Source organism: Panthera pardus, unplaced genomic scaffold, assembly GCF_024362965.1.
Source record: "Panthera pardus isolate Hobbes unplaced genomic scaffold, ASM2436296v1 HiC_scaffold_25, whole genome shotgun sequence".
Taxonomy (NCBI): domain Eukaryota; kingdom Metazoa; phylum Chordata; class Mammalia; order Carnivora; family Felidae; genus Panthera; species Panthera pardus.
This window is the reverse complement of record NW_026526821.1, coordinates 4,293,943-4,309,406: the sequence shown is the minus strand read 5'-3', so window position 1 is coordinate 4,309,406 and position 15,464 is coordinate 4,293,943.

Sequence of the window (15,464 nt, the reverse complement as noted above, 5' to 3'; positions counted from 1 at the left end):
CCTTGGTGTTTTGGGGGTTACAGGCGGTTCTGAGGCAGGAGGCTCAGGAATTCAGGGGTGGTTTTCCAAATCTCTGCTTTTGAAACTCGGGACCCGGTGTCCTGTCTCTGACGTCTACTCACAGTGTGAGTAGACTCACACTGTCACTCAGCTCTGTCTGCTGTGGCTTCCTCATCTGCCATGAGGGCTGGTAACACTCTTATCAGGTTGTCATGGGGCCCAAAAGAAGTAAGTGTGAAAGCGTGTGGTGCACAGCAGGTGTTCAGCAAGCATGAGCTGCTTCTGAACGGGCCTCCATTTAAAATGTTTCCTGGGGCGCCTGGGTGGCTCAGTCGGTTCAGCGTCCGACTTCGGTTCAGGTCACGATCTCGCGGTTTGTGAGTTCGAGCCCCGCGTCAGGCTCTGTGCTGACAGCTCGGGGCCTGGAGCCTGCTTCGGATTCTGTGTCTCCCTCTCTCTCTGCCCCTCCCCCGCTTGTGCTGTCTCTCTCTCTCTCTCTCTCAAAAATAAAATAAACATTAAACAAAATAAAATGTGTTTTTTTTGGTGCAGGACAGTGGGTAAAGAAATGCTGTCCTCCCAGTGCGAACCTGCCAGCATCTTGGGGCATTTCCCGGTCTGGGGTCGGCAGAGGCTTCCCTTCTCATGCTCAGCAACCTGACCACCGATGCCCAAGGTCATCAGGTACTTAAAGTTTGTCTCCAGCCAGAGTCTAGGCTCCTCCGGACGGCAGGAACCTCCGGCAACGAGGAGGATTCATACTTCCTTGTTCCCTCTGTGAAGTCCAGGCCGTCTGGCTGCTGTGCTCGGCCCCCACGTGCGTCGGCTCAGGGGGTCCCCGTAAGGCTAGCACTGCTGCACCTCGCTGGACAGAAGAGGGGGCGGGGTCCATCACTCAGTGGTACACGGCCGGCCAGCGTACCTGCCTCCACAAGCCCCAGCCCCCCTGGCTTCCTGCACCCCGGACAGCATCCCTAGTGGGCGTTGGAGTCCCTGCAGGACCCTGGGGAAAAGAAGGGAGGCCTGTTCCGTGGCACGGATGAGAACTTGCCAGTGGGGTGGCGGTGAGCGCATCAGCGGGAGGTCTCCGAAACCACACGCGTTGCCGTGGGCAGGGACGGCCTTGCCGAGCCCTCGCTCTCTGGGGCGCCCGGCAGATTTATTTCCCACCCAGGCATGGTGAGGGCCTTCAGAACACCTGCACTCTTTGTGCCTCATTGAATTCGCTCTCTTTTAAAAATGGAAACCGTTTTTATTGTACTTTTTCTTCCTGATTATAAAAATGATACATGATGATTGTAAAGAATTCAAACCACACAGGAAGGCATAAAGATGAAAATTAAAATCCCTCCAGTTCCCTCCACGGAGGGGTAACATTGTGGTCGGTCTTCTGCTGCCTCTCGCTGCGCTGTGCACACAAACGCCCCATTGTACGAGCCATTTCGCATAAATGGGAACCTCACAGTGTGCTCTTCTGGAACTTGCTATTTTTCCACCCAATAATGCGATGGAGACGTCTCTCTAAGTCAAAAAATGTAAAGTTATACCAGCCTTTTAAATGACTGTGCTGCATTTCGTTGTGTGGATGTCCCTTCATCTAACTGGCCAAGTCTCTTTCGTTGGGGATTTAAGCATTTTTTATTTGGTGGGGGGGCCTTTCTTGCTTCAACAGACTGCCTCGTACACATATATTGTGAATTTGTCTGATTATGTTGCCAGGCAAAAAAAATTCCCAGGTGATTAATTGCTGTGCTGGTTGTGCCAGGCTGGACTCCAAAAAGTTGACCATTTTACACGCCCGTCATGGGGGGGGGGGTTGGAGAACACCTGTGTCAAATGTTGGTGATACTCGCCCTTGTTGTGATCTCATTTTTCACTAGCTTTCCTCTTGATGCTTTTCTGGAGGTGAAGCATCTTTTCATATGCTCCTTGGACATTTTCTGGAAACATCTTTGCCTCCTCTGGCCTCTTTGTTCTTTTCATACTTCTCTGTAAACCACTGGATTGCTCAACTGGTGAATTAACTCAAATCCTCTGTAAACCCTGCACTCCACCTCAATCATGCCTTGCCGGGAAGAAGGTGAGCCAGTTGGGGGCGACGGGCTCTCTCTCCAGCCTTGTGGGCCCCAGCGAGCCAGGCGAAAACCCCGCCACATGGAGGTTCTGCTCTGCTGAGGTTCCCAGGGCCTGACAGGGGCCCCTTATGCCGTTGACCGCAGCTGGAAGCTTCTCAACTGATCTGTTAGGGCCTATTCAATCTCTGGTCCCACATGGCTTCTGTGGGGTCACCTTGGGTTGTTGCTCTGCTTGTTTTCTAGTAGGAAAACACAGCTCACCTGTCAAGCGCTTGCCCAAAGTCAATTTTTGAGATGATTTAAAGCAACGTATGCTAATGCTGATCTGCACACAGGCACCTCCATGCAGAACCAGACAGCCCTGCCCATGGGTGAGCCCAGTGGCCCTATGTGTGGCTCGGTTTGACAGTTGCCAAGCAGGAAGAGGGAACCGAAAGCATCAATTCATAGTTATGAATGCAGGGGTGCGCGCAGAGCAGAGGCGGACCAAGACTCGTTGAGGGAGGGAGGGACGAGCACATGTTCGAGACCGGGAGCTGGGAGGAGACTTGACGGCTCATCTCCCTTTGTTCTTTCATCTAAAGCTTAGAAATTGGGGCTCGGAGAGGGGAGGCAGCCTGGTGGCCAGGGCTGGCCCTGCACGGAGACCTCATGGCTCCTCCTCCTCCTCCATTAGGTTCTGCTTGACTTCTATTAGCTCATTCTCAGGTTCCAGAATTTTGTCTGTCCCTCATGAAGTGGTGGTCACTGACCGTCGTCAGGGAAGATCAGTGCCCCGATATGGGGACAGATGGCAGCCCAGACTCTCCTCCTTGTTTCCAGGGGATGCCTTGGGTATGTCTCTGGGTGAGCTCTGTGCCAGCTTCTCTATCCTGGGGACCACCCCGACTCTTCCAACATGGACAGTGATGCCCAGCATCTTACTGAACTGTGGACAGAGGGTAGTGGCACCAGCAACCAACAGACACAGGCCTGAAGAGCCCCCTCTCTCCATCATGATCAAATTTGCTCACTTGGTTAGTTACTTGCTTCTTGTCTTAACCCTCATGCTGGGAATGTGCCCAGCTTGCTCAGTGATGTAACCCAGCACCAAGAACGGTGCTGGCCCAGCATCCAGAAGGAGCCCAATGATGGCTGAATAATGGAGGAAGTCTATTGGGCTTTTTGTCTACTTGTCTCTCTTTTGGCCTTTAAAGGATGGAAGTTATGACCTTTCTGTTCAGGCAGACTACTCTTGGAAGCTGAGCAGAAAGAACCTAGGCTTCCCTACAACCCAGGAAGGATGAGAGAAAACCACTGGCTCCATTGTAGGCATGCCCAGAAGACAGGTGGTCATCTGTGTTTCAACCCAAGACCTGCTGTTCGTGTGGAGGTTGGCTCCCTGCAGACTGGCTCCTGGCCTCTCTTTGCTCATCTGCACGCACAACGGAGCTGGGATGGGAGCATCTGGCTCCCTCCCCTCAGAGCTCTAGAGCCCCATGGCTTGGGCGGAATCTCAGCTTTGTTTCTTATTACCTGTTTTGCCTTGAGAAAATCACTTAATCTCTCAGTGCTTCAGTTTCATCTTTGCAAGTGGGCCAATAAAAGTAGCTGCCTTATAGGGTTGGGTGAGACTGTGCATGGGAAGTGCCCATTTCCTTCTGTGTCTCGATGGCCTGGGGATCTCTGAGGTGGGAATAGCAACCATCCGTGTTATAGCAGGAGCATTTGTTGACCATCTCTTGTATACCAGCCATCTGGATTGCCTCCTTTCAGCCGCATACAAGCCCTCAGGAGTGACTGCTATTCTGTTGACCCAAGAGGAAAACAGGCCACAGAGAAGGGATTTGCCCAAGGTCGCTGGCCTTGTTTCCTACTGCTGCCATAGCAAATGACCACATGTTTATCAGCTTAAAGCGGCATCCAGCTGTTGCCTCATAGTCTGTTGGGCTCTGCTGGTCCTCTGCTCCAAGTCCCAGGATGCCGAAATCCAGGGGTGAGCAGGGCTGCATTCTTGTCTGGGGAAGATCCCACTTTTAAGCTCGTTAAGGCTGTTGGCAGAATTCAGTTCCACGTGGGTGTAGGGCTGAGGTCCTGTCCTTAGTCATTGGGGCTGGGGAACATTCTCAGCTTCGGGAGGCCACCCGCACCCTCTGGTTCATGGCCCCCTTCATGCCGGCATTGGCGGGTGGGTCGTTCTCGTGCTTCAAACCTCTTTTCCCTTCCTACTGCCTTATCGTTTGCCTTCTTATCCCCCTGCACCTCTGCCTTCCTCTCCTACTTTGAAGGGCTCATGTGGTTACATTGGCATCACCTGGATAACCCAGAATACTCTCCCTATCTTTACAGTCTCAGCAGACTTAGTAATATTAATGCCGTCTGCCAAGGCCATTTGCAGCTGTACCTGCTCTTGTGTTTGATTGAGTAATCAGCGGCTGGGAATCCTGGGGGAGACCTTTAGAATTCTTCCTTCACCGTCACCCAGAAAGTAAGTGGTGGGGCAGGGCTCAAGCTCTGTTCTGTGACTGTGGAGCCCATGCTGCCTTCTACCACCCAGCTTGTCTCTGCACTCTTGAGTTCATGTTAAGCCCATAACTATCCTTTGCGGTAGATACTGTAGCTCCCTCTTGAGTTTGGTCCCCAAACTACCCCCTCCTGTGAGTTTCCACCCTAACAGGTGTTTGGCCCATTCTAGGATGAGATGTTGGAATTGGGCCATATGCTTTTCTTCCCCCGGCAGACTCCAAACCCCCGGAGGGCAACATGCCAAGGCTCGCAAGTTGCCCACTACATCACTTTTCCTTTCTGTCTCATAGCTGTACACCTGGTCACCCAGATAAAAATAAAACTTTCTGTCTTCTCTTGCAGCTCGAAATGGCCTTATGACTAACTCCTGGCCAAAGAGCTGTGAAGGGAAATGAGTTATACACTTTCCATGTCAAGCCCATATAGGGGAGGGGTGTGCCCAGACCCCACCCCTTCGCCCATCGTGAAAAGAGGTGGTGCACCATCTTGGATTTCGTGGGCAGGGCATCTGCCGGGGGGGGGGGGGGGTGGACCAACCAGTTAGAAGCAGCGTGGGTTGTTGACTCTGGATGTGCCATCCAGTGTCAGGTTTGTCACCTAGCGGAAAAATAGACCTTCGTCTTGCTTATGCCACTCTGCTTTTTGGTTCTCTAGGACAAAAGTGAAAACTTTCACTCTCAAACAGCAATATCCAGATTGTTGACTTGTCATACATGCTAATATGCCTTTTAGATGCTCCCAATAAACCCTCTTCTGGGGTGAATCAATGAAGCACAGTATACAAGGTAAAAATATCTTGTGTGTTCGACCACAGTTTTCTATTGGACGTGATAACCCCCCTCTTTATTTCTGTTCTCTGGTGAAGCTAGGATGAATTGGGAGAGCAGAGATGTGTCTTGATGTCTCTGGGCCGTAAGGGGCGGTCAACCTCAAACTCAGCCTTCTCGGGTTCTCTTGGTGGCTCAGACTTTATGGGGGTATCAAACCTGGCACTCCCATCAGCTCCCAGCCCCCCCTTGACATTTCCTTTAGCAGCAGTCAGGCAGGGGCTGGGCAGGTGTTCTTGTGTTGAGTGGGGTTGTGAGGATACAGTCCACCTGTGGTTTGCAACCTTTGGTTTTTGACAGCATCATCAACATGGCCACAGAGTCTCCAGACGGACGGGAGCAGTGTCCACGGAGCATTTGTAGGCACCCAGCGCCAGGCGGAGGGGCCCGGCAGTGCCCGTAGGTTCCCCTGGGTGCAGCATTGTTATTCTAAGATAGGCTGTGACACTGCACCAAGCCCCAAGCCCTTCCTTTGAATGCTTGCCTCATCTCTGCATATACCCCCGGTTCTGAGAGCCAGGCCCCTCCGTCCCTGGTCATCCCAAAGAAAATTGCTAAGCCCGATGGGCTTTCCCCATTGGCTACCTGCTTTCAGAAATGCATTATTTTCAAAATTCCAAGTGGCAGGTGTTAAATATGTATCAATTACTCAACGTATTTAATTATGGGATTAACGCTGAGACACACTAAAGTATTTAAGGACACATTAAATGTATTATTTTAAAACTGTGATTAACACCGATTTTGGAGCATTTTGGAAGACTAATTAAATGATTGAAAACCACATTCTGGCATTACAATGTTTGCTCAACAAAAGCATTTGTGGAAATTAGGTGTAATTCAACCACCTCATTACACAATTGGTTGTTTAATTCTGTCTCCAGGCATTGGAGGTCATAAGATGAAATAGAGATTTCTAGAGCACGGTTGGGTTCTAGGACAGGTCTCTCCAATCTATAGGGTGTTGTCTTCTTCTGTCACCTTGTCCCCCCTTCCACCCTTCTCCAGTCACATTGACCTTCTACCTCTATCCCCCACCTCCCAAACCATGCTTCTTTGCACCTCAGTGCATTTGTGCTTGCTTTTCTCTCTGCCTGTGTGATCATTACCGCTGTTCCCTAAATCTGTTCGACTCTTCTCATAGGCATGCGGTAGATTGCACTCCACTGCCCAGCCCCTGGAAGTTAGGCAGCCCTAGTAACTTGCTGTCACTAAAGTAACGCGGGCAGATGGACACGTGTCGCTGGTGGGTAGGTTTCACAACCTGTTTGGGATTGACCCCCTCCCTTTCTCTTTGCCATGGCAACTGGAGATTTCCAGCCAGTGGCTTCTCCATCAACCTCAGATCTTGAAGTGAGAAAGATACCTCAGAATACTCGCTTTTGCACAAGAAGTATAAATTAGAAACACATTTTTATTTTATTGTTTTATGCCACTGAGACCTCGGGGTTGTTTTGTCTTGCAGCATAATCTAACGTCTCGGGCAGACACCATCAGGGACACTTTCTTCTGATTTTCCTTTGGCTGAAGACTTCTTACTTTTCAGACTCTTCTCAAGTATCCTGTCCTCAGAAAGGTTCTCTTTGTCCACCTCCCCCACAGCCACTGTTGATCACATTTCCCTGCTTCATTTTCTTCACAGCACTTAAGGCCATCTGACATTATTTTATTTATGCACTTGCATTTCATTATTTCTGTGATGAATATTTTTCACACAAATATTATTTCTGAAATTAGAATGGATCTTAGGGTCCATAGTATGTCATGAAGGCCACGACATGGTCAAATTGTCCGTGCATGCATGAACCTCAAAAAGCCTAGAATCCAAGCCTAGCATTCCTTTCTGCAGTGAACACATGTAACTGATATGGAACTGACCAGTGTCAGCATACTGGAAGATCCTGGATTGGACAGTGAGCCCTGTTATAACCTCTATGAATGTCACGGTTGTAGGAACGGAGTGAATGATTTGAGCAAATCATTCCTGTTTAGCAACACTGCTGAAGTGGGAACTGAGGCAGAAAAACTGTATATAACCCTAAAGTCTGCTGAGAGCCCTGTGCTCATGACTTTTAATCCTTTTATGAGTTCTTTAAAGAAATGCTACATCATCAGCGCTATGGATGAATGCACAGAGGATGAGAGAGTGTGGAAAAAACCCAGACATTGATGAGCCTGAGTTGAAAAGTGATTCAGAAGAGTTGGACTCAGTATAAAGAAGTTTGAGGAATAACAACCAATTTATTTCCCTTGTATTTTCATTTTTATGTATGCACAATAGTAATATGTGATAAAAATCTGTCTAATTAAGTCTCAAAGAACACTTTCAATAAGTAAAATTAAAAATTCTAAGTGATAAGAAAGCATTGTGTCACGGTTTAATTGGCAGCTTATTTTTCTTTCATAGCGGAACAAAAAATAATGGTGCTTCTTGCCATTGTGTGTCTTAGAGTTGATGAAATGTGGTATTTCTGTCGGAGGCTGCTCTTATCACAAAGACATCTGCTGTGTCATTCAATTCAATTTCAGTTGAGCTTAAAGAAGGCCTCTGGCCACTTAGAAAGTTGGCTCATTTGGAATCCGAGGCCCCTGTAATTTTAAATTTGCCCAGCCCTGAGTGGAGAAGAGCCAGTCTTGCTTCTGACCTTCCCTGGGTGGCACCAGGCCTTTCGACACCAGAGGAACGTCTACCCCTGAAACTTGGGCAGGTCTGTGTTACCAACCACAGTTATTCTGCTGAATTCATGAATTACCTGTACTTGTATTTAATTAATATTTTTCTTTTGAAGCCTTTTTTTTCAATAATTATAGACTCAAAAATAGTAGAGAGAAGTGCTGTTGACCCTTCATCCAGTTTCAATGACAACATCTTAATAACTCTGTACAATATCAGAAGTAAGAACTGACATTGTACGATGCAATTAATTATGCTGCAGACCTCATTCAGATTCCACCAGCATTCACATGCACTTGTGTGAGTGTGTGTAAGTCTGTGCAACTTTATCCTATGTAGACACTATCAAGATACAGCTGCCTGTGCTGCCCCTTTATGATCTCACTTCACTGTTTTCCCCTAACACACCCCTTCGCTGGCAATCATGTTCTCCATCTCTATAATTTTGTCATTTTGAGAGTATTACATAAAAATTGAATCCTATGGTACATATTATTGGCCTTTTGTCCTCAGCACAATGCTCTTGAGATTCATCCAAGTTGTGTGAATCAGGTCTGTTTGTTTGTTTTGCTTAATAGTATTCCATGTTGTAGATGCACCAGAGTTTGTTGAATCACTTACCTGTTGAAGGACATTTGGGTTGTTTCCAGTTGTTGGCTGTTGCAAATAAAGTACCTATCAACATGCACATAGAGGTTTGTATGTGAAAATAAGTTTTCATTTCTCAGGGATAAATTCCCAAATGTGCAATTGCCAAATTGTCTAATAAATGTATGTTTATTTCCATAAGAAGCCACCAGGATGGGGCGCCTGGGTGGCTCAGTCGGTTGAGCGTCCGGCTTCAGCTCAGGTCACGATCTCGCGGTCCGTGAGTTCGAGCCCCGCGTCGGGCTCTGGGCTGATGGCTCGGAGCCTGGAGCCTGTTTCAGTTTCTGTGTCTCCCTCTCTCTCTCTGCCCCTCCCCCGTTCATGCTCGGTCTCTCTCTGTCTCAAAAATAAATAAACGTAAAAAAAAAAAAAAAAAAAGAAGCCACCAGGATGTTTTTCAGAGTGTCCAATTTCTCATGTGGGTGATCATGTGTGGGTGACCTAGTTTATCTGCATCTCTGCCAGTATTTGGTATTGTTGGTTTTTTTTAATTTTAGCTACTCTGATAGGTATGCAGTGATGGTTTTTGTCTGTGTTTCCTGATGGTGTTGAGTGTCTTCTCATGTGCTTTTAGACCATCTGTTTGTCCTCTTGGTGGAGCACCTGTTCATGTCTGATGTCCATTTTCTGACTGGATTTTTTTTAACCATTCAATTTTGAGAGTTCTTTATATATTCTAGATGCTAGTCTTTTATTCAATATATTATTTGCAAATATTCTTTCCAATGTTTAAAAAATAGATAATTTAGAGTAGTTTAAGGTTCACATCAAAATTGAAAGTACAAAGATTTCCCACATACTCCTGGCCCCCACATCGGCCTGACCTTCCCCACTGTCAATACTCTGCACCAGAAGGGGCCATTTGTTACAACTGATGAACGCACACTGATACATCATCATCACTTAAAGTCTATAGTTTAAAATAAGGTCACTCTTGGTGGTGTGCATCCTATTGGTTTGGACAAATGTATAATAGTTTTGCCATTTCCAGAATGTCATATAGTTGGAATCATACAGTGGGTAGCCTTTTCAGATTGGCTTCTTTCACTTAGTAACGTGTTTCAGTTTCTTCCATGTCTTTTCATGGCTTGAAGCTCATTTCTTGTTAGCACTGAGTAATATTCCATTGTCTGGATGGACTATGGCTTCTTTATTCATTCGCTTACTGAAGGACATCTTGGTTGCTTCCAAGTTTTAGCGATTATGAATAAAGCTGCTATAAATATCTGTGCAGGTTTTTTTGTGGGCATAAGTTTTCAGCTCCTTTGGGTAAACACTAAGGACCATGATTGCTGGATTATTTGCAAGAGTATGTTTAATATCATGAGACACTGTCATTGTGTTCCCACCAGCAATGAATGAGAGTTCCTCACCAGCCTTTGGTGTTGGCAGTGTTCCAGGTTTTGGCCATTCTAATACGTATGCAGTAGCATCTCATGGTTTTAATTTGCAATTACCTATTGACATATGATGTTGAGCATCTTCTAATATGCCTACTTGCCACCCGTATATCTTCTTTGGTGAGGTGTGTATTACGGTCTTTAGCTCATTTTTTAACTGGGTTGTTTGCTTTCTTACTGTTGAATTTTAAGAGCTCTTTGTATGTTTTGGATAACAGTCTTCATCAGATGTCTTTCACAAATATTTTCTCCCCATCTGTAGCTTATTTCCTCATTCCCTTTACACTGTCTTCCACAGAGCAAAAGTTTGTAATTAAAATGTTTTTAATTTTAACAAAGTCTAGCTGATTGGCTATTTCTGTCATGGATGGTGACTTTGGTGTTTTATCTACAAGGTCATTGCCAGCCCCAAGGTCATCTAGGTGTTCTCCTATGTTATCTTCCTGGAGTTTTATAGTTTTGCATTTTGCATTTAGGTCAATGATTCACCTTGAGTTAATTTTTGTGAAGAGTGTAAGGTCCGTGTCTGGATTCATTAAAAAAATTTTTTTGCATGTGGATACCCAGTTGTTCCAACATCACGTGTTCAATAAAGCTTCTTTTTCATCCTCTTGAGAGTCTTTTGCAGAGCAAAATATTTAATTTTAATAGTCTAATTTATTCATTTTTTTCTTTTATGAATTGCATTTTTGGTGTCATATCTAAGAACTTTTTGCCTTCACCTTTGGTCCTGAGGCTTTTCTCCCATATTTTATTCTAAAATTTTTTTATTTTTTAAAGTTCATTTATTTTGAGAAAAAGAGTGAGCGGGTGGGGGAAAGGCAGAGAGAGAGAGAGACAGAGGGAAAGAGAGGGAAAATCCCAAGCAGGCTCTGTGTAGTCAGCACAGAGCCCGACACAGGCTCAAACCCACGAACCATGAAATTATGACCTGAGCCAAGATCAAGAGTTGGATGCTTAACTGTCTGAGCCATCCAGGTGCCTCTTTTCTAGAACCTTTATGGTTTCATGTTTGACATTTAAATCTACAATCCATTCCAAGTTCCTTTTTGTCTAAGGTGTGAGGTTTAGCATAGATTTTTTCTTTTTGCCCAAGACATGCAATTGCTCAGCATCATTTGTTGAAAAGATTATCCTTCCTTCATTAAATTGCTTTTGCACCTTTGCCAGAATCAGTCAAGCATGTTTGTGTGGGTCTATTTCTGGGTTCTTTATTCTGTTCTATTGATCTATGTGTTTATCTCCATCAATAACACACTGTCTTGATTACTGTAGCTATATAATAAGTCTTAAAATTAGATAGTATGATTCCTCTGACTTTATTCTCCTTTTTCAAAATCATTTTAGATATTCTGGTTCATTGAGATTTCCATATAAGTCTTCGAATAAAATTAATACTTCTAAGTTAGCTATTAAAATCTATTGAAAAGGGAAACACAAGTTTGATCTTTTAGCTACAGACATACTAAGTGACATCAGAATAAAAATATATCTACTGCAATTTAAAATATTCATTTGTAAGTCATGTGAAATGATCTCTTGGACCACCAGGTTGGTCCAGACCCTCATCTCCTAGCACCACTGTATTGGGAGGGAGGCTCTCCATGGAATGCTAGCTGTGCCCTTTGGAGAAACCCTGTCCCCTGTCTAGGGCTGGCTCAGCAGTGGCTGACTGGCTGCCCAGCAGTTCTCTGTAAGATGGCTTGCAGCTTCTGGGTTAACCCAAAGATCAAGCTCTGACCAACTGTGAGGCCCTGTATAGACTAAATGAACCAGTTTCTCCCTTGTTCTACTTGAGTGTCAGGTGGAAAGAGTCAGGAATTGGCAGTGGGAATAGGGTGAAAGCCATGAAAAAGCAGAGACACGAGGGAGTGAGGCACACAGAAAGCCGTAGACACCTGTATAAAGGTTATCCTGTCCGCCATGGTGGAAGCACTGGTGTGCCTCCTCTGGCTTGGCAGCACCCAGGGAAGGTGGGGAACTAGACAACCAGGCACTCCAGAGCTGTTCTAGGTCCTGAACAGTCCTCTTCCCTTGGTAAGACCTCAAGTCCATGGTTGGGATGGTCTAGATACTCTTCTTCAACAATGCCTCCATGCTTAAGGGAGGGTTTCCAAAGCTTGGGGTTCATAGAAACTGTGGGTGGCACAGAACCTGGAGCTGAATAATGATGCACTGCCAAAATGAGAAGTTAGCCTAGCCTAGGCGGGTAGGTGCTTAACACTTAGGCCCTCTTATCTGCTTTTAACAAAGAGAGGTGGCCTTGGCTTTAGAGCTCCTGATGAGCATTACTCTTTTCAGGTAGATTTTCATTACATTGTTGTCTTCATTGTAGTTTTTGATAGTAATTTGCTCATGCATTTTTTTTTTTCCTCCTTGAATAGGGCCTAGTATAGAGTACAGGTTCAGATTCTTAGCCGATGACTAACTGAATGAATTGGACGTTTTTTTTTTTTTTCATAATTATTTGATTTTTTTTTTTTTTTTTCCTTTTCTACTCCCTCTGACTCTGAGCCCCATGAAGGCAGGGACGGGCTGTGCTTTGCTTTTCCTTCACTGTTTTGTTCGTAGGGCCAAGCAAAGTGCTGGCACAGGAAGCCCTCGAATGCGTGACTATTGCTTGTCTTGGTTAGCAAGCAGACAGGTGAATGAGGAAGGCATGGGAAAGTCAAAACTAACGGCCTGGCCTTGCTCTCTGTTTTGGCTCCTGTAGGAAGCTGATGTAACTGGCTCGTGTGGGCCCAGTGCACTGTCCACGTCAGAAACTTGGCTGGTCATTCCTTCCTCGAAAGCCTCTTTGCAAGGGCGCTGGTCTCTGCACTGATTGCCTCGAACACACCCTGTCTTCCTTCACTCCCATCACAGCCGGCCCGGCCCTACCTGCCTCTCCTGGTTTCACACCCACCTGGGACTTTGCCGCTGGCCAGGAGAAAACCGTTTCCAGGGTCTGGACCCTGAGTCCTGCCTCAGGGTCCCACTGAATGGGGGCCCAGAGTGAGGCCTGGTCAGCTTTTCTTTTTGCCTCTGGGAAGTCAGCTGGAACAGGAGTCTGAACTTTAATTTCACTTTCTCTTTTTGCTGGTCTCTAATCATCTGCCACGTCCTGCGGACCGTACTGCAAGCCTGGCTGAAGATTTCTTCAAAAGAAAACCCCCAACCAGGCCGGACACATTAGTGTTGTCAGCACGACTGTTACCCTCCTTCAGAAGAAAGGTCAACAAATAATTTCAGCTTTGTTTAAAGCCTCTTTAATGGATTCTATAAAATGCTCTAATTACCAATGATTATCCATCGAAGTGCTTGCAAGCTTTTTAAAGCCTTTCTACACCCATTTCACTTTGTTCACACAGAGTTCAAGTTCTCTGGTGTACTTAAGCAAGAGGAGGCATTTCTTTTCTTATTTATTTATTTTTTTGATCATGTAATGTGGAGTGTTTGTAGGGCAGGCAGGCTCTCTCTCGTCTTGGTCTGAAGCAGAGAGCTTTCACTCTACTCTTTATCTTGTTGCCCAATAAGAAATGAACTGCCATCTATATGATACGGAAGTTCTTCTTGTCAAACATACTGTACTTGCCGTCTGGTTTAGTCCGAATCCCATGCGGTGTCTCATTTGAGCCCCACCGCGGGGAACCAGAGGGTCCACTTGGACAGGATTCTCAGCTTCTGCTGCACTACGGACATTTGAGCTGGATCATTCTCTCCTGGCGGCGTTTAGCAGTATCCCTGGATGCTACCCACTGGGTGCCAATAGCACTACACCCCCGTTGCGACAACCACAAATGTCCTCAGACCTTGCCAAATGTCCCCTGGGGGGGGGGGTGTCAAAATTATCCTTGGTTAAAAACTGTTTTTAGAGGAGGCGGCTGAGGCTCAAGGCCCATCAACGGGGGACCGTGGGGCGGGTATCTGCTGGCACGGGGGGGGGGGGCACGGCAGCCCCCAATCCAGCAGAGCGCGCCACCTCTTCCTCTCCTGTCCCCTGCTCTGCGTCCCGCTGCCTGTCCTGCTGCCCATTTCCAGCGTGAACGTCTCCATTCGGCAAAGTTGCCTCCTGGAGGTTAAGGGTTTCATGTTCTGTTCTTCCGCCTCCGAAGCCTCAGGCTCCCGAGGATCAGACGACGGGTCCGCTTTTCGCACCGCTCGGCAGGGGACGGCGCGCCGGGGGCTCTCAAGCCAGTCGGGGGCGCGTGCCCCACAGCGCCCCGTGAGCTCGCGTGGCTGTGCCCCTGGGCGGGAGGGGCGGGAGTGGAGCCACCGGGCTGGGGGCTAAGCCGCCGACGGCGCCCCCGGGCCCCCGGAGAACATTCTGCACTCCTCGTGTGTCCCCCGTCCCGCTGGAACCGCGGCCTCGGGCTCACCGCTCACCGCGTGCCGCGCGACCTCACCCCGTGCACCGTGACGCCGCCCCCTCAGCGTCTCCCTCCGCCGGCTTCCCTTCCCGCGCAGGTAGTGGACTCGGGCGACGGCTCCACGGCGGGGTGGGCGGGCGGGAGTGCGCGTGCGCGGTGCACGCGCGCACGCGCGCGCATGCGTCGCTCACCGCCTTTGCGTGCGTGTGCGTTCGTGGTGTGGGGACGGGCGCGTGCGCGTGTCGTGATGGCTGGCGCTGCTCTTCAGGGCCCAGGTGCCCCGTGGGGGCTAACCTCACGCACGCTTTGGAAACGCTGGATTGAACAAGTGGAACGGGGTTCTGAATTGCAGGACTTCTCAGAGCCTTTAGCTGCTAATGTGCTCCGTGACTCTCACAGGACAACACCGGATACAACAGTTGCCAAAGTCTTTTGACCACAGGACCCGTTTTCTTTTCACGGCGTACCTTCGCGTCGCCGCTCGCGCGATATTCTTCGGGGAGAGGGTCGTCCGGATGGGAAGGCGCACCTGATTCCCCCTCGTTGGCCAGTTCTAAGGTAGCTTTGAGACCAGGAGGGTTAAGAAGGGACCCAGTATGGAGACCCCAACGCCCCTTGGGTTTGATGGCTCCCAAGAGGCTGGATTCTGAGCAGGACCCTGGAGAAGAGGAAGCCTTCCCCAAGCCGTGGCGCTAAGTCTGGACGACCTGACGCGCCTGTCCGTGTCAGTGGCCGTGGCAGTGAGCGTTGTGGCCGCAGGAGCCGGGGCCGGGGGTTGCGGGGGAGCCCAGAGGGCGACGCGCCCACCCTCCTCCCCCTCCTCCTCCATCTCCTCCTCCATCTCCTCCTCCATCTCCTCCTCCATCTCCTCCTCCTCCTCCATCTCCTCCTCCTCCTCCATCTCCTCCTCCTCCTCCTCCTCCTCCTCCTCCTCCTCCTCCTCCTCCTCCTCTGGGGGAGAGGTGAAAGGGGCTAGAACGCAGGAA